At 36.2% G+C, this 19,410-nt stretch overlaps 1 long non-coding RNA gene across 1 annotated transcript in view; it reads left to right on the top strand.

Moving 5' to 3' along the window:
• LOC109277932 (uncharacterized) overlaps positions 1–19,410 on the top strand; it is a 195,248-nt gene that overhangs the window by 1,330 nt on the left and 174,508 nt on the right. The gene's annotated exons all lie outside the window — the stretch shown is intronic.

A 19,410-nucleotide genomic window follows, 5' to 3' on the forward strand; every position in this document is an offset into this window, starting at 1 on the left:
TTTTTTCCAGTGAGAATATCCTTCTTTCAATCCCCTATTCTTTCCACCCTTTGAGGACTATCTCCTCAAACCACACCTGCAGGGATACATACTGTTTTTAGTACTTTACATTTAAAAGGGAACACAAAGGCACCATAGGATCTCAAGAAGACAGCAAATGAGAAGTGGAAGAAACTTAAACTCACATTGGACAGGCAGACACTTGGGAACTTGGGATATTTAGTCAGAAGAGACTTAGAGGACACAAAAACTAGCTTTAAATAATTTAATAATAGTAGTACTTATTATCCCTAATGTGTTCTCATCTTTAATTCCTACACCAGCTCTATAAGGGAACATATATTATTGTACCTATTTTGCAGTGTAGAAACCGAGAAGTGAAAAGTGGAGTCTCTGTCCCAAGATTTCGGAACTAATAACTGACAGAGCCAAGATTCTAACTTGGGTCTGTCTGATTCCAGGACCCAGATCTCTTCACCACCACACTATACTGAGCAATGCTTCACAGCACAGCATACATAAGAGGTGATAGTATTTACTGCACTGGGATAAACATAAGAGGTTTCTCAGGGCCATAGTTCTGGGGCTGTGGCTCCTTCAGGCCCTGCAAAACAGCTAGAATGGCCAAGGGAACAAATAAGCCAGCACATCTATAATACAGTGGAGCACCTGAGGATGGCAGACACAGGGACTGAGAAGTTTTGGGTAGCACTATCACATTTAACAAGAGGGTTGATTTGGGGCTGATTATAAGGAATAACATTCTTTCCAGGAACTTGAAATAGGGTGTCTCATGAAACTGAATTCTGTATTACTGGAGAGGATGAAGGAAGAACCATTTATTAGTGATGTCATGGAAGACATTCATCCAGTTGGATTAGAGGACCTCTATAGTTTCCCTACCATAGATATAAAAGTTACATCACTTTTATGAATCCCTTTTCCTCCAAACCAGCCTGCCAAAGATTCTGCCTCCTATGAGCTTTACTAAGACTTGTCAGCCCTGATTTTTTTTTTTAATTTATCAGCCACTGCCTTGTGACATTTTTTGTATGTCTAGATAGCTACTACATATTGTTCAACTTCTCACTTTGGCAACTAGCCCTCTAACAGCAATGTAAGCACCTTAAGGTCAGTATTCGTGTATTAAATGTCTTATTACCTCCTTCAGAAAGTGCGGTATTTCTATTGAATAGAGGGAGGGAAAAAGAACTGATGCTGGAGAGGATTATCTATCCACATGATTCTCTCTCATGCCCTATTTCTATACATAGTACATTTGACTGTCTACATATTATTGGGTGTTAAAAAAAAACATCATCTCTTTGCCATATACTACAAAATCTCATTCAAAATTCTGCAGAAAAAGAGTAAATGTAGACTGACTGAGCTCCTGGAAAGAAAACCTCTGCCAAAAATACCACTTGCTGGAATAACTTCACCTCTCTCTCCTGTAAGTCCATATCTAAAACATTCCTCAAAATCTGACCTGAGAACCTTTTTCAAGATTCAAGAGCCTTTCTTGTTCAACATCCCCAATTTCTTATTACTCTTCTAATTGGCATTCTCGTGACATAATACATTTCCTTTTATACAGTCATTTTACATATATAGAATTATTTCATGTATATTTTATATTGCTTGCTATGTAGTATGTCTTCCCAGATAAAATTTAAGCTCTTTGAGAGCTTTCTATAATTTTGAAGCTACACATGGGCATGAAACAGCAAAATATGTGAGCAACATGGTTCCTCAATATATGCTTACAAAATAATTGACACTGGTAAAGTGGTGATATTAAGGTCTAAATAACGATTTTGATCTTACATAATTTTTAACATACCACATTTTTTGTTTGCTTATATTCTGTGAATCTTAGAGGAGGATTTATGATTCACTAAGTTAATCAGTTAAAAAACGGATTCTGAGAAGTAAATCTACCAAGTGAATCAAGGGTAGTGAAGGGACTTGTTCTGTTACAATCAGTCTCTTATAATGATGACTGAGGATGCTTTCCAGTCTTCTCTCTTCAGCAATGATAATAAGGACAGATTGTAAATAAATACCCTTAGTAGGTTCAGAGTTATCAGAAGATGCTAGGCTGTAAAGAGGTAAAAAAGGCATTTTTAGAATTGGCTATGTAGAGGCTCAGTCATTTAATGACAGCAGCACAGGAATATGACTTACTTTGTGCACCAAACTGGGGACTTCTGAATGATGGAAGAAAAGACTTACAAATGACCAAAATTTAGAGTAATGATCTCATTTACTAACTAAGTTCTAGGAACAAAAAAAAGTCATATTAAATTTGAAAGTTTCCTTTAAATAAAAATGCTTACAGTGGCCAGGCAGGCATGCTATTTAAATTAATAAAGTATCAGAGAGAGACAATTAGGATCAGGGAAGACTTCAGCCAAATTGAGAGCAAGTGTTTTTCCTAAAGGGATCAGTATCCACTGACTGCTTTACCTGATTTTTGTCAGGTAAATAAAATAAAAGTCAGATAGCAATAAAAGTCAGATAATCCAGTTTGTATTCAAAAATTAAAAATATTGGGGCACCTGGGTAGCTCAGTCAGTTGCACATCAACTCTTGATTTCTGCTCGTCATAATCTCAGGTTGTGGGATCAAGCCCCCACATCCAGCTCCATGCTGAGCACAGAGCCTGCTTAAGATTTTCTGTCTCTCCCTCTGCACCTCTCCCCCTCCTCGAATAAAATAAAACAAAATTTAAAAAAACAAAAATTAAACATATTTTAATTTAAATTTAAAACATTTAAACCTGTGTAGGTCAAAGGAAACATAACTACAGGAAACATCTATTTCCAGTAATAAGGAAACTAGATGACTTAGATCCACCCACTACTGAGGATTATTAGAAAATCTAAACAAAGTGTATAAAAATCATGTGCTTAAAGTCATGCAAATTTAAGAAGATAGAGAATAATTACTGGGCCAGAATCTTCAGAAGGAGAGAGGCTCAGAGAGGCAAGTCAGAAGCTTCGAGCTTCCTTTTACTTGAGGATGTTAGATATTCACAGAGGGGAAAGCAGAGAGGCTAAGAACCTAAGGAGAGTAGGGGTTGGAGTCCTGAGTCTGCCAAAGGAAGAAATTGTAGTGAATTACAATTGACGCTGGTAAAATGGTGTCCATTCTAAACTCTGGGTTGAAATCGCTAGCAGTGTGAACCAGAAGATAGGCCCTCACAGGTAGCACACTTCAGTCTCTTAAGATGTCAATCCCTAAAATTGAACCAAGGTTATTTCAAAGTGTTAGGACACCAGTTACTTGGCAGAAGAATTCTCTGAAAAAAAAGAAAAAAGAAAAAACTACAGCGTCCTCTCAGACCAATTCTTCAATTTTGCTAATACACTGACTCATAGTGAAAAAAGCCATGAAAAAAGCCAATTTCTAAATGTCACATACTATATAATTTTATATGTATATATAAAACACATTTTCAAAATGACAAAATTATAGAGATAGAAAACAAATTAGTTTTTCTCATGGATTAAGGATGGTGAAGGGTGAGGGAGTGGGTGTGACTATAACTCTAAGGCATAGCTTGAGAGAGATATTCATGGTGATGGAATAGTTCTGTATCTTGATCATGGTTGTGGTTATATGAATCTGTGGTTACATGTGGTTATCACATGTGGTAAACTGATAGTTTTTTGGTTTGATATTCCATATAGTTACACAAAATGTAACCATTGCGGGAAACTGAAGGATATACAAGATCTTTCTGTAATACCTTTGCAACTTTCCAGGAATCTATAATTTTAAGATAAAAAGCAAAACAAAAAGCCAAGCACATCCGAAGATTATATTACATTCATGAAAACAAACAGAAACATAAAGCAATAGAAAAGACCAATGGGAGTCCTTCGATATTGGAGAACTTTAAATAGCTATATTTACTGCGCTTAATGAAATAGACAAAATTTAGAATTTTGTCAGAGATCTGGAAATGAAAAAACAAAACATAATCAAAATTAAGAACTCAAAAGATGAAATAAGAGATTAGACACAGTGAAGAGAAATTAGTGAATTGGAGATAGATCAACATCTCAGGGCACCTGGGTGGCTCAGTCAGTTAAGTGTCCACCTCTTGACTTTGGCTCATGTCATGATCTCATGGTTCTGAGATGGATCTCACAGTTCTTAGGATTCTCTCTCTCTCCCTCTCTCTCTCTGCTCCTCCCCAACTTGTGCAAGCACGTGAGCATGCACACGCACACATTCTCTCTCTCTCTCTCTCTCTCTCAAAATAAATAAATAAACTTATAAAATAAAATAAAATAAAACATCTCAAACAAATCACAAAGAGACAAAAGAATGAAAAATACAGAAGTGAGGGTAAAAAATATAAAAGCTACACGGTCAAGTTCCAATCAGGAATTCTTGTGTCTAAGGAATAAACTTTTCTCTCTCTCCTGGGAGGAGAAGAGAAGGCAGTTTTCTCTTGCTCCTGTATATAAGCAGGTAATATCAGTTTTTCTCATCCTCACTTGTGATACAGACTTTGAAGTTTGTACACATAGGACATGTGACTTGGCTTTCATTACATTGTCCCAGGAGTAAAAATTGGGGTGTTGGAAACCACCTGGTCATTATTTTCTTTTTAAATGAAAAATGGTAAACTGTCTGTGCACCAAATCATGTGCACATTCAGGGTAAAATTAATAAATATTAATATTTTCTAAAACAATAGCAGGAATGAAGAAAAGAGGCTAGCTACTAAAAAATACTAATTATAGTTGTATAATTCCATTTATATTGTTAGTAAAAGAGGCAACACTATACCGGAATATTTTGGTGAAACAGTGGAGAAAAGTAAGAATGTGGTTACCATAAATGTCCATATAAAGGCTATCTTTGCAAGGGATGGAGGGAATAGTGATTTGGAGAAGGCAAAGTGAGAGGCTTCTGGGACATAGCACTATTCTATTCCTGACCCACATATGTTTACACAAGTATTCTTTTTGAGCTAAATTATCGGAGGTAACTCTCTATTTCATGCATTGTTCTCTGTGTAGGAGATCACAATAAAAAGATAAAGATGCCTTTGGAGAGGATTCAGGTTTCAAGTACCTGATTTGAATCTTTGCATTAAGAATTTATACCAGTCTAAGGATTTATTCTCCTATCTTAAGAAGAACTTGAAGATGGTTTCCTTTAGCTTGGTTTCACTTGGCATATTTTTTTTTAATGATTATTTATTTCTGAGTCAGAGAGAGAGACTCTGAGTCAGAGTCATTTATTTATGAGTGGGGGACGGGCAGAGAGAGAGGAAGACACAGAATCAGAAGCAGGCTCCAGGCTCTGAGTTGTCAGCACAGAGCCCGACGTGGGGCTCAAACTCACAAACTGGGAGATCATGACCTGAACCGAAGTCGGTCGCTCAACTGGGTGAGCCACGCAGGCACCCCTCACCTGGCATATTGTTACGTGTGGAGATTGGGCAAGTATATGATATTACAGGACCCCTGATACCATACTACCATGATCTTTTTTGTTATTTATTCAAAAACTGTTTCAATTCCCTTCAACTCTCTCTGTGTCCTTTATCACATCCCTCTCCAGAGATACGATCCAGTTTATAGTTCCATCACTGCACTGAAGTTCTTTGTTCAATTCATTAATAACATTCAGTAGTTCAGCCATTCACTCAAGTATTAATTGAATGTCAAAAGTTCTATGCTAAGTGCCAGATGTAGAGCAGTGCACTGAATGGATACATCCCAACTTTCAAGGAGTTTACAATCTGGTGGGAGATGTGCCAATTTAACAGACAAGTATGATGCCATTTCATCAGTGTTCTGACAGAGGAATAGGTGGTATAGTAGGAATATACCAGAAGAGTACCTAATTCAGAACTGGCAGGTCAAAGTCGACTCCCAGATGATGTACTATCTAGACGAGACATATATAGAAAAAAATTAGCTTTGAAGAATGAGGTAGCCTGATGAACAGTGGGTGACAAATCAGAAGTGAATTACTGCAGTTCAAGAAAATTCAGTATGTATACAATAGAAAGTGTGAGGGGGAAAAATGTCAAATAACGATGTTGGAAATGTCAGTAGAGGAAAGGTCACTTTGGGACTGGCAAGTAAGAATAAGGTGTGTGGGCTTAATTCTAAAAACAGCAAAATTCCAATGGTGGCTTTTAAGTAGGAGAATAATAAGATCATATTTGAATTTTAAAAAGATCATTTTGGGGGATAGATTGAAGAAAAGCTAGACTAGTGTGATCAAATAGTTTATAATAATTATCCAAGCAAGAGATAATGACAGTGAGATATAAAGATATAAGTAAGTTACAAGGTAAAGCTATATCATGCAAACATTAATTAGAAGGAGGCTGAGGTGGCTATATTAAAGTGGGCTTCAGGACAATGAATGTTACAAGGGATAAGAGAAATAATGATAAAAGGTCCAATTCATCAAGAAGACACATAACCAGAAGTGTGGATACACCCCCCTGCATCTCTGTAGAGCCACATGTCCAGTTGTGTTGAATGGAATGTGTGTGGAAATGATGTGTGTTAACTTCCAGGATAAAATAGTTAAGGGTCTGATGTTTCTGTTCATTTTACTCTTCATGCTGTCTGCTCTCTGTATGATGTTAAAATGACCTTGAAGCCACAATATGAAAGCAGCCTCGACTGCTGAATCACAGCATAGAGGAGAGCTACTTGATCCATATCAGACTCAGACATGAGCATAAAATAAACTTCTACTGTGGCAGTGAGGTTCTGAATCTATTTGGCACAACAGTTAGCCTTCTGTCCTTAAATGCAGCAGCAAAAAGGAGCTCAGAAAGTGGACAGAAAGCATCTGGTCATCTCTACCTATGTAGATAATGGTTTCAGCAGTTACTGTGTTTTGTTTTGCTTTCCTTTACTATTAAGGAGATAAAGGTTTTATTTTAGATTTTTCATATCATATTTTTTATTATTGCTAATCTTTTGAGTGATATTATTTCAATACTTAAACTAAGTTACCCTTCTACTTGAATTTTCTTCCCTCACTTTCACTTTCTTTTTCCCTATAAAATAAGTATGTTTGAAAAGCAAAATAACTTTATAGCTGAATTTCATACTTTTGAATATGCGTCACAGGAATAAGCAAGTTGGATTCCTATAAATGTATAAACATGGATCCAGCCTATTATTTGCCTCAATGTGTTTATATATATATGTATATATATACATATATGCATATGTAATATATAATATATAATATATACATATATATTAGTAATATATAATATACATATATTAGTTTTTAAATATTAATTTATATATAATATTAAACTGATATTAGTTTCGTGGGGTATAATTAAATATCTAGAAGGAAAGGAGATTCAACTCTTTAAAAATTCAACAGGTTTCATTATTGTAATACTTCTGAGACCCTTTAAATGGCCAATGTATGATTTGACTCTCTAACAGTAAGGCATGTTTTTAGTTTTCCCAACCTTACAGGATTATGATTCTTATTTTTCACAAACACAAAGCATCCTGTAGAACTATTGTTTTGTAAAATAAACTTTGGGATACACTGCTACAAAAGAATGATTTTTTTTACAGAAATATCAAATAAGACTATTTCATATTTGGTTCATATGTTTCAAGGCCCTTTATAGTTCAACTCTGTTATAGTACTATTGGAGACCTGACTTTAATAAGCGTCTCAGGTGGTGGTTGTGCTTCATTATTTGTTCTCTTCTGTTGTTAAACTTTATGGTATATGGTTGACTTTAGTGTTTTATCATTGCTGTTAGTATCAGTATCAGTTTTCTAACTCTGTGCTTGGTTCTTCTTAGTGTAGGCTCTCATCATCTCTTGTTTGGGTGGCTACAATTATCTGGCACATAGTACCTAAAAGAATCATAATAGTACTGCTTATTTGACTAGTGTGAGGAAGAATTAAATAAAATGTTTGCGAAGGAGTTAGAACAGTGCTTGACATGTAAATGATCTAATAAATGTTAGAATATTATTATATTTTAGCTATTAATTTGTTTCTCACCTGTTCCCCTGATGTTTAGTCCATCTATTAATTTTTAAAATTTCAATGATTATGTGTTTCATTTCCCAGGCCTTTAATTTTTTTCTTTTGTGTAACCATTTGTGCTATTTCTTATTTTATAAATGTGATGTCATACCTTAACTTTTCAGGGATTTTAATTATACATATCTTCAAATTTACAATCAATATCACTTTTGATTCCTCTTTTAACTATTTCATAGGCATAAGGTCTTCAGTTTTGTCTCTCTTTAATGGGATGTCTTTCCTCAGATACTTGGCTATTTGTATTGTGTTTATCTTTACAGTGGAAATTTTGTGTTGGATTTGCTGCTCTGTTTGTTTTGGTAGCTTGTAGTAGCTTTATATTTCTTCAGGCACGTCTTACCTGCTTTTCATATTTTAGAAATTTTTTCCTGATTTATGCCCCACTGATAGTCCTACACGTTTTATAGAGAAGGTTATTTGTGACAAAGTTCATGACTTGGCCTTTGCCTAACTCTTTTTCCTCACCTCCCAGCGTACACTTCAGCTTCATAAACTATCTGCAATTCACTGAATATTTTCAGCTGTACTCCTAGCATTCCTTTTCCAAAGCTGCCTTTTCTGCTTAAACTAGCTGGTTCTGAATTTCATTCCCTCAACTTGTCAGTATAGGTCAACTCTGCTGGAGCATGGCTTTCTCTATAAAATTCTTCCCTACCCTGAATAGCATTGACCACTACTTCCTGGGTATCTCAGTCTAACCCAGCTCATCAGAACACCAGTAATATATATCTTTATTTTGTCTGTTTGTGTGTGACAGGGAAGAACATTCACTTCCAACCTTCACTTCCCTTCTAAAGAGGGCAAATGTCAAGGAATGTCTTTCAATTTGCTGAGCTGGGTGATATATGAAAGTGCAATCTGGGAAGCTGAGAAAGATTAAATAGTGCTATATATGGAAAGAGGTGGGGGAGGCAAATCCCAGAGTGAGAAGGAGACTGAAATCAGACACTGAGAGGCTGGAAGAGAGGGACTTTTGAGGAGGAGGGAGGAAAAAAAACCACACACAGTGAAAGGAGATTAGGGAAGATTTTGTGAGTAGGATAGGAAGAGGAAAAAGAAGAAAGGTTGGGTAAAAAGTTTTCTGTGCAAAATGGATTTTTGCGTCCTCAAATTCTTGAGTCCAGTATATTTCAAGAGTCAGGTGTTTTATTTGCTTTGATTTTGGTTTGATTTTTTTTTTTTTGTAGTTTAAAAAGCTAAAACTTTGCATCTACAATATATTTTGTAGCCCCAGTGGGATCTGGGGCAGGACCCTATGGTCAAATACATTAATATATTTTTTTAGTGAAAAGTATATATATCCACACCAGTTTGGATAAAGAAAGAATGTAAATAGTCTTTCCTATGCACACATTTGGTTTTGCTGCAAAATGAATTTACTACAAATTAGTAAAAACCTTTTTGGTTTTGTTTATTGGATTTTGGAATCATGACTAAGCAACTACGGTCCTGTATAATCCTTGCTTTCACTGCTCTACCAAATCTTCCTGTTCTTGACTGGGCTCACTCTTGTATCTATGGTCAAATGCTGGGTCATTAGTCTAGGATGTCCTGAGCCGGGGATAGTTTGTCTCTGTTCTTCCAGGTCATCCAGCCAACTAGACCTGGCTAGTTCACACGGTAGCAGCAGGGTTCCAAGAGAGTGAGTAGAAACACACAAAGCCTCTTGGAGGCTAAGCTCAACACTGGCATGTGGTCATTTCCAACACATGTTTTAAATCAAATCAACAGCCTAGCCTAACACAAGGGATAGGAAAGCAGACTCTACCTCTTAATGTGAGGATCTATAAAGTCACATTGCTAGGGATGTAGAACAATTAGGACATTTTTTTTTTTTCAATCAAGCTACATATGCTGAGTCTGAACATAAAGTGGAGATGGTTAGAGAACTGATGTTATCTAGGTCCAGTCACAAATTCATTGGTTGCCTCACCACTATCAATTTCCCACCATTCTATTTTATAGCAGTATTTGGATTTTCTTTTAGGTAGTCATCTTCCTTTTTTGTGTAGTAGCTTTTTGGGTTGGGGAAATTGACTCTACTCTCTGCTCAAGGGCATAAATCGGTAAATCTAATCACATTCCCTTAGGCTACAGGTTAGGGAATGAGTCCTAAACAAACACGGGACTTCTATAGCCAAAACTGGCTCAGAAACAGTCCAATCAAGGTTAAGTACAAGATTTTGATCAATGATTGAGGATGGAAGAAGCATGTAGTCCCTGTTTCTGCTCAGAACCACAAGATAAGTTAGCCTGAGGACGAAGCTGACACACAGGAAGAGGGAAGAGGCTAAAGAATCACAAAGAAACAGAATCAAAGTCAAGGTCAAACTGCTAAGTTTCCTCTTGGTTTTGAGCTTCTTGGTAACTTGAGTCAACAGATCTCCAGCCTGAGTTGCTGGAGGTTTTCTAATACCTATGAAAGCATTCAAACGTGACATATTTTCATACCTTTTTCCAACTCATTAGACTTCTTGAGGTAGGTGCCAGGTTTAAGTTCTCCAACTCTCCAGTTTAAGCATAGTGCCTTTGTCATGGTAGATCTAAAATAAGTGTTTGGTTAAGAGCCCTATATAATCTAAAGCCTGCTGAAACATAGTTCTCCAGTATGAATAAAATATAAGCAATATTTATAAATAAGAAAACAAAAGATAGTAAGCAGGCCCCAACTCATAGGGCTCAGTTCATATTTATCAATGAATGTATAAATCAGTTTATAAATGAAGAACTTAAGCCTGAAATCTATCATTCCATACAGTTCTATTTTGCTACAGCAATATATTTTAAAAAGCTATAAATAAATGCCTTTGGTTAAAAAAAAATTACCACACACACACACACACACACACACACTCACACACACACACACGACCCTAACCAGAAGGAAGGAAATGTTCCAGAAAGGACAATCCAATCGTATTTTTATGGATAGTGGGTTTCAGAATAAGAAAAGGAAAATAAACAACAGAAGAATTAAAGAACAAGTTCATAGTGAAATATCATGAACATGGCACTTCCGCAAATAATACTCTAATTTTGTAAAATATGTAAGCAAGCTAAGCTAATTCTCTAAGTCCTTATTAACATTTTGATTTCAGTGTTCCTAGGAAAAGGGAATTTGGTTATTTGGCAAGGGGTGTTGTGAAAATTAACTAGAATGGATGCTTGACTGAAATGAAAACCAAATAGCAATGTGAAATGTTAGTTCTGTGAGACAGAGACAGAGCTCTTACATGGTAAGAGTTCTGTCTTTCTTTGATCTTAATGGGAATTAGAATGTAATTTATGTCTCAACCTTCAAGATAAAACCCATCCTTTATAAAATCAAGACAAATTAACTTTAAGTAGCAATAGAGATAAAGGGTAAATATTGGGGGAAAAAACACTGTAATGAACTGTGAAATATGTAATGAGAGAAAGGCTGTCGCTGCAGAATCAGTGTCACGTTCACATTTGCTAAGCTAGGAATCCATCTATCAAAAATATCTTAGAAATAATTAGTGTATCATTATAGTATTACTCTGTCTTCCTCTCACTTTAGGGGCAGACTTAAGTAACTCATTACCAAATTCTCTTATCCAAGAGAGTCCTCATTTCTATGTTTATGCATCTATCAAAGTCTTACGTTCCTTACAGTCTTATCAGATAAGAGTATCGTATATATTTCTTCAAGATTTATGATTAAGATAATAAAAACAGATGCTATCTTCAAATAATACCCAAGAAAATGAAATTATAAATTTCAAGTACAGGACAACTTAATTTGTTCAGTCTTTGTTTAGCTATAATTGGTGACTTTTTTTTATTATGTTATTATCTGCACATCACATTTATTGCTTGACACATTGGTGAAATTTGTGGAGCACACACACTCTAGTCAAGCACTATGCTAGATTCTGGGAATTCAAAAACAGAGGATCAATATCTTTACTTTAAAGTTTCTCCAATGTAGTGCAGGCTAGTTTGTAGAAGGAACATTTTCCTTATGTTTTTCAAAAAAAATGAGAAGCCCCAGCATTTTAGTCTACAAGCAATTGTTCCTGTGTATTAAAAGTCTTACAGCTCATTTACCTACTCACAAGATGCCTTTAAATCTCTCTGGAACTTAACCAAATTACTCAATTGAATCACCTCAGGCACCTGACATTCTATTAAGTAGAATGATTAAATAGATGACCTCCTATAGACTAAGTTCCTCTTCCTCTGTCTTCTCTCAACAAGAGTGAAAACTCCAACTTCTCTTTGGGGAAAGATGGGAAGAAACTACCTTAAGATAATCCGTAATTTAAGCATTCATGTGATTCCCAAGCAAAACCAAAAGAGAAAGAGTTGGTACATTCTGTCATCGAAATTATAATGAAGTAAAAGACTCCAGAGCAATTCTCCTTTCATCTAACTCTGAATTAAAAGTGAAAGACATTGTTACAGGCCCTTTATCCTTATAAATATTTTAAATCGCATGACCAGATGTGCTTGCTGTTTCTCTTAATTGAGCTTTGAGAATCCAGTCACTAGAGTGGGTTAGCACTTCTGGCAATCTCAGTGGGTTTTTCTGCTATCTCTGCTTCCCCCAAAGAAGCTTGACTTTCAATGGTTTGACCATTGGGAGAAGGGATAAGTTGGTTTCAAATTAACGCATCCTTTCAGGCATTTGTGTAAATGTGGATAATTTTTTAAATCTTAAAGGTAAAATCTTTTATATTTAGAAAAATACATGATCCATCCAGGAACGTGTGGGTGTCATAGCCATGTATCTCAGACCTTAAATCTGTTTTCTCTCACTCTTAAAAAATAAATTGAGTATGAATTTTTACTGTTCTCTCCTGAATAACTTAGATGTCGAGGAGCTTTAGTCTTGCTTCAGTGCTCTCATAATCCTCTGCACATGTCCCTGCAATCACAATTACTACAATATTTGTCAGTTCAGTTCCCATATCCCCCACCAAACTGCAGGCCTCCCTTAGAGCAAGGAATATGGTTTATTCATCTCAGTATCCTCAGTGCCCAACAGAGTGTGAAACAAAAAAAAGTCAAAGCACATTGACTAAGAAAGGAAGGAAGAAAATATGGAGGAGAGGCATATAAAGATCAATTATGTGGGAAAATGTTTTAATAATGTAGTAGGAGATGGTTAGAAATTCTCCATTGTAACATCTACTTGGGAAAATCATGTTGTTTGTTAAAAGTTTAATATGGTATATTTGTCAAGGAGAAAAAAAATACTCAGGAGTAAAAACAATTTCAAACATGTAATAGGGTGGGGCTAATTTTAGTAAACTTTTTAAAAGCACAGGGACTTAAAAAGCCTGTTTATAGGATGTCTCAAAAATACTACAAAAATAACAGCTTGGGCTGCAACAACTTGACCTCAGCGACTTGACCTCTTGTGGCTATTTAAGACAAATAGTGACAAATTTTTTGACTTGACCAAGTGGTGGGATCTATGATCTGTCTCCTTGATTCTGAATGGGGTTCTGTCTTGTTACTACCAATTGAATGCAGCAGAAGTGACACTGAGTAGGTCACTCATGATAGGTCAAAAATGGCTATGCAGCTACCATCTTTGTTTACTGTGACACTGGGAGCTCTGAGCTTCCAGGTAAGAGGTCTGCCTACTCTGAGACCAATATACAAAAAGGCTATGGAGGTATGCAGTGGACATGACAGCTGATTTAGTAAATGGCTTTCATCATCTGCCTTCCCTGTGAGTGAGCCGTCTGGGACATTCAGACCCATTAAGCATTTATATACCTGTAGCTCAGCCATTATTTGACAGCATCTATATAAGAGATTCCAAGAAATGTCCAGCTGAGCCTTCCTGAATTTCTGACCACAAAATTGTGAGCAAAATAGAATAGTTGTTTTTATCTGCTAACTTTTTAGAGCAATTTGTTACACAGCACTATTAACCAGAACACTTCTAATTATGGAGCCCCTAATCAAGACCTACTTAAAGCAGTTGGGAGGTCAGGTAAAATTCTGTTTAATAACATTTTTTAGAGATGAGGAGCAAATTTAAAAGGATTTTGACACATGAAAAGATGCTCAACATCACTCATCATCAGGGAAATGCAAATCAAAAAAGATACCACCTCATACCTGTCAGAATGGCTAAAATTAACAACTCAGGCAACAACAGATGTTGGCAAGGATGTAGAGGAAGGGGAATCGTTTTTGCACTGCTGGTGGAAATGAAAACTAATGTAGCCACTCTGGAAAACAGTATGGAGTTTCCTTAAAAAATTAAAAATAGAACTACCCTACGACCCAGCAATTGCACTACTAGGCATTTATCCAAAAGATACAGAAATGTTGATTTGAAGGGGCACATGCACCCCAATGTTTACAGCAGCACTATTGACAAGAGCCAAAATATGGAAAGAGGCCAAATGTCCACTGACTGATGAATGGATAAAGAAGATGTGGTATGTATGTATGCATGTATGTATATATACATACATACATGTTGTTTGTATGTATGTAAGTTTGTGTGTGTGTGTGTGTGTGTGTGTGTGTGTATATATATATACCTTTGTATATATGCAATGGAATATTACTCAGCTATCCAAAAGAATGAAATCTTGCCATTTGCAGCAATGTGGTTGAAAGTAGGGTATATTATGCTAAGTGAAATAAGTCAGAGAAAGACAAATATCATATGATTTAACTCATGTGAAATTTAAAGAAACAAACCAGATGAACATAGGGGAAGAAAAGGAAAAATAAGATAAAAACAGAGGGAGACAAACTATAAGAGACTCTTAAATACAGAAAATAAACTGAGAGTTGCTGGTGGGGTGTTGGGTGGAGGGATGGGCTAAATGGGTGATGGGCATTAAGGAGGTCACTTGCTGGGATGAGCACTGGGTGTTATATGTAAGTGATGAATCACTAAATTCTATTCCTGAAATCTTTATTATACCATATGTTAACTTGGGTTTAAACAAAAATAATAAATAGATAAATAAGCAATACATACATACATACATACATACTCTGCTTGCAAAAAAAATTTTTTTTGAAGGAACTGAATCTAAATAGTTTATATTAGTGACGGGGAATAGCTAAATAAAGGAGAATATTGGTCACATATATATCATTTAATAAGTTAGAAATAGTTGAGTATTTGTCACAGTTTATCGATTTAGAAAGCAAACTTGGTTTGGGGCACCTGGGGCTCAGTCAGTTAAGTGTCCAACTCTTGATCTCAGCTAAGGTCATGATCTCGCTGTTTGTGGGTTTGTGAGTTTGAGTCCTGCATCGGGCTCTGCCTGACAGCACAGAGCCTCCTTGGGATTCTATCTCTCCTTCTCTCTGCCCTTTTCCCATTTGCTCTCACTCTCTGTTTCTCTCTCTCTTTCAAAATAAATAAATAAACTTAAAAAAAAAAAAGAAAGCAAACTTGGATAAACTCTCAGGCTTTCAACTTGCTTCAGTCTTTCTTGCTGTATCTTCTCACTATTCTCTCTCTTCCTCTTACCCCTTTTCATATTTGTTCCCTGATTTTTTGAAAATAAAATTTTGCTTTTATCAAAATATTTTATGCAAAGAAATATTGACAAAAACACATGTAAATAGTGTTGAAATACATAATTATGACATTCACTTTATCCCCTTGTCCTGGTCCCTAGAGACAACTGCTTTCAACTCAGTGAGCTTATTATCTAGAGATTTACCACCATAATTTTAAAAATAAGCATACAATGCATTTTCTTCTTTATCAAAAAAAATTTCTATTATGGTATATGAGCATATAACCCACAATTCCTCTTCTCCTTCCTTACCCTTCACGTCATCTCGTGTGACTATTAAAAGAATATTCAGCATTTTTGCCATTATGCCTACATAAGTATTGCTGAACAAGATAGAATACTATAATATTTCTGATTTCTTATACAATTGATTATCCCTGTAGTTACTAAAGCCCTTATTTTATTTGTTTGTTTTCACTTAGTTTTCTTTGAACACCCGAGTTCTCTACACCTGTCCGATAGCTCTTTAAAATGCCTCTCAGTACAATTTTCTTGACCATAAAACATGTCAGATGAGTTATTAGTTCCAGGTATTTTTCCTGGTAACAACTTTCAGGCTCTGATCTGAACAGGTTGCTCTCTAGGCCAGAGAAACATGTTTTATTTCTTCTTGGAAAGGTTGTTTACTTTCATCCTAGGAACTGTCTCTACTTCTACGCTTGGTTTCTTCTCCCCTCTTTTCCCCTTCTCTGGTGTATTATTTTAGTTTAGATTCAGCTGTAAGTAAAACAAACAACACCCTACCCCCCAAAAACAGCTTCCCTAAAAGTTTCTTAAATATGGAAGTTTATTTGCTTTCATCTAAAAAGAATCTAGCAGTAGACAGTCTGGACTGGTGATGTGGCTTTACGAGTATCAGATACTCAGCCTCCTTATTTTGTTCCCCTGCCATACTTACTATGTTGCCCTATGGTCCAAACGAGTTGCTCAATCTTCAGCCATCATGTTTTCATCCCAATTAGTATCAAGGAAAGGTGAAAAAAGTTACACCTACTCCTTTAAAAGCACTTTTCTTACATTTTCTTGACCAAAACACAGTTCTTTGGCCATATCAACTTGCAAGGGAATTTAGGAAATAAATTTTTATCTAAACTGCAATATTTCCATCTAAAATTTGGGATTGTATTGTCTAGTACAATGTGTATAATGGATGTCAGGAGGTAACTACTACTATTTGCCAAAATCAGCCTCATTGGAAGCAGGGGTGGGGGGAATCAGGAATGGGTGGAGGGAGAAGTCACACTGTGAAGTAGACTGGGTGACATACTCAGCCAACTGCACAAGAAGCTCAGGAGCTAAAATAGCTCTTTGGAGATATCCCTTTGGGGTCATGATGGCTGGACCTTTATATCCCTGCCTCTATCACTCATTAGATGAAGGTCCCTCTGAGAAGCATATGATTTTGGGTGAAGCAGCTCTTTTTAGCTAAGGCAATCTCTGAAGAGGCTAATAGCTGCCTTTGACAGCTCTACCTACATACTTTTTTTATCCTACCAGGGTAAAAAGTACTTCTCTGAAGGGAAAGCCAGAGAGCTCAGCCCCATTGTTACCATCAACCACATGAGACTTGCTTCTACAAAATATTTTTCAAAAGTTGGTTGAATCCAAAGGAAGATCCTCTTGGTTGTTCAGAAGATTGGTAGATAAATAGATAAATAAGGATAGTGAGTGATGAATAAATGTGCCTCTTCTGACCACTTTCTTGTCTGTGCAATTCCTCCTTCAGAGAATCATTCTAATGGGTTTTTCCAGTTTTGCAAATATAAGGGTCATACACACTCACTGTCTAGGGGAATGGGCTTACAAGATGTTTCTGGGCTTGAGAAAAGATGTTCCTCTGAATAATAGCCCTGGATATGTGGCCCTGGTTGCTACAGAAGAGGTAAATAAATATGGATAAGGATCAAAGACTCTTTTCTCTCAAAGTTCAAGCACTGCTCTGATAGATGGAGATGTTCTCACTAATGTTTTATGGCTAGAAAGGAAATTAAGACCCTGAAAGGAAACTCATGAGGGAAAGAGAAGCCTAGACTGGTGACCCGGGTTCAGTATCTAGACATAGGTGTTGATGGCAAAGGCTATGTTCAATTCCATGCTCTACAGTTGAACAGACATTTTGGAACCCCGATCATGGGCACCACTATGACCTGTTCAGAACTGGGACCAATTAGGGAATTACTGAAGCACAGTGCTCTGTAGGACAAGTATTCAATCCATCATTGTGGTAAAGACAGAAGCAATATAGGCAAAAACCTGGCCTCCACTGGCAAACCAATCTGATTTTTATGTTTTCTATGCCTAAGCAGAATAGACTTTTTTGTACGGATTAAGGCATAAAAGTTCTTAAGTAATTTAGGGCTGGAAGTGGTCTCAGAAGATTCTTAGCTTCCTGCTTATTTAACTACATGGAGACTGGATTAATTAATTTAAAAATAAAACAAATGTGACTGTTATGGACTGAATGTTTGTGCCCCTCTCCTCAACATTTCTATGTTGTAGCTTTAACTCACAGTGTGACTATATTAGAAGATGGAGCTTTTTGAAGGTAATTAAGGTTAAATAAGGTCATAAGCCTTGGGCCCTGATCTGATACAATTAGTGTCCTTAAAAGATACCAGAGGGATCCATACTCATACCCTAGTCATTCTCTTTCTCTCTCTGTCTCTGTCTCTGTCTCTGTCTCTCTCTCTCTCTCTCTCTCTCTCTCTCTCTCTTTTTTCTCTCTATCTCTGTCTCTCCACCATGCAAGAACATGGTAAGAAGGTGGCTGTCTGCAAGTCAGGAAAGGAACTCTCACCAGGAAGCAGATTGGCTAGAATCTTAATCTTGGACTTCTAGCCTTCAGGATTGTGAGAAAATAAATTTCAGTTATTTAAGCCACCCAGCCAATTAAATTTGTTATGGCAGCCCAAGCCACTAATACAGTGACCACATTTGTACTCCAAGCTAATTAATTATGTCATAATAGTCCCATCTAAATAATGAAGAACTTTTTTCTTGGTTAGAGGTAGAGGGTCAAGTTGAAAGGGAGCAAATGTGTACAATACCACAAGCATAAAGCTGGAAAGTTATTTCTAATGCTCCCAAACACACGAAACCACATGGAAATAAGACTTTAAAAAAAAAAATTCTGAGTCCTGGTGACCTTGTTACCCAGGGTCACTTTCAAATTGTATGCAGTTGGCTATCTGTTATCCTAGGCTAACTAATATGGCATTTTAAAAGATGAAGCAGAAAAGGAGATTTTCTTTTTAGTCTGAATATTGTCAATACAAAGTCCTGGAGTTATTTTTAAGAATTCCCATATCTCTGTGATCACATTCATACATGACAACTTTTGTAACTGTCTTTTTTACTTTATTCTTAAAAGAATAGAAAGTGGAAGAAAAATCTATTAAAATCAATGTTCTTTCATTCAATTCTGGGATGATTAAATAACTAAAGCACATTACCTATGACCATTGAATGTGATATAATACCTCTGCTGTGGGAAGTCATAAATAAAATTCTGTTACATTTCAACATTTATTTTTTCTTTATAAACTAAAATTAACTCTATTTACTAGTTAAAAAGGGTACTATGGCGATGAGGTGACTGCATAAAGTGACAGGGAAATGACCCTTCCAGGATCAGTGCAGTGGTTCACTGATGTCTAAGCAATCTTACTAATTTTCTCTTACCTTAGTGACAAACTGTAAACATACAAACATCATGAACAGATTTGCTGAGCTTAGGACATAAGCAATATATTATTCATTTCCAGTTAGATTTGAAAGAACACCATTTTGATTCGAG

This window comes from Panthera pardus, unplaced genomic scaffold, assembly GCF_024362965.1.
Source record: "Panthera pardus isolate Hobbes unplaced genomic scaffold, ASM2436296v1 HiC_scaffold_7, whole genome shotgun sequence".
NCBI lineage: Eukaryota > Metazoa > Chordata > Mammalia > Carnivora > Felidae > Panthera > Panthera pardus.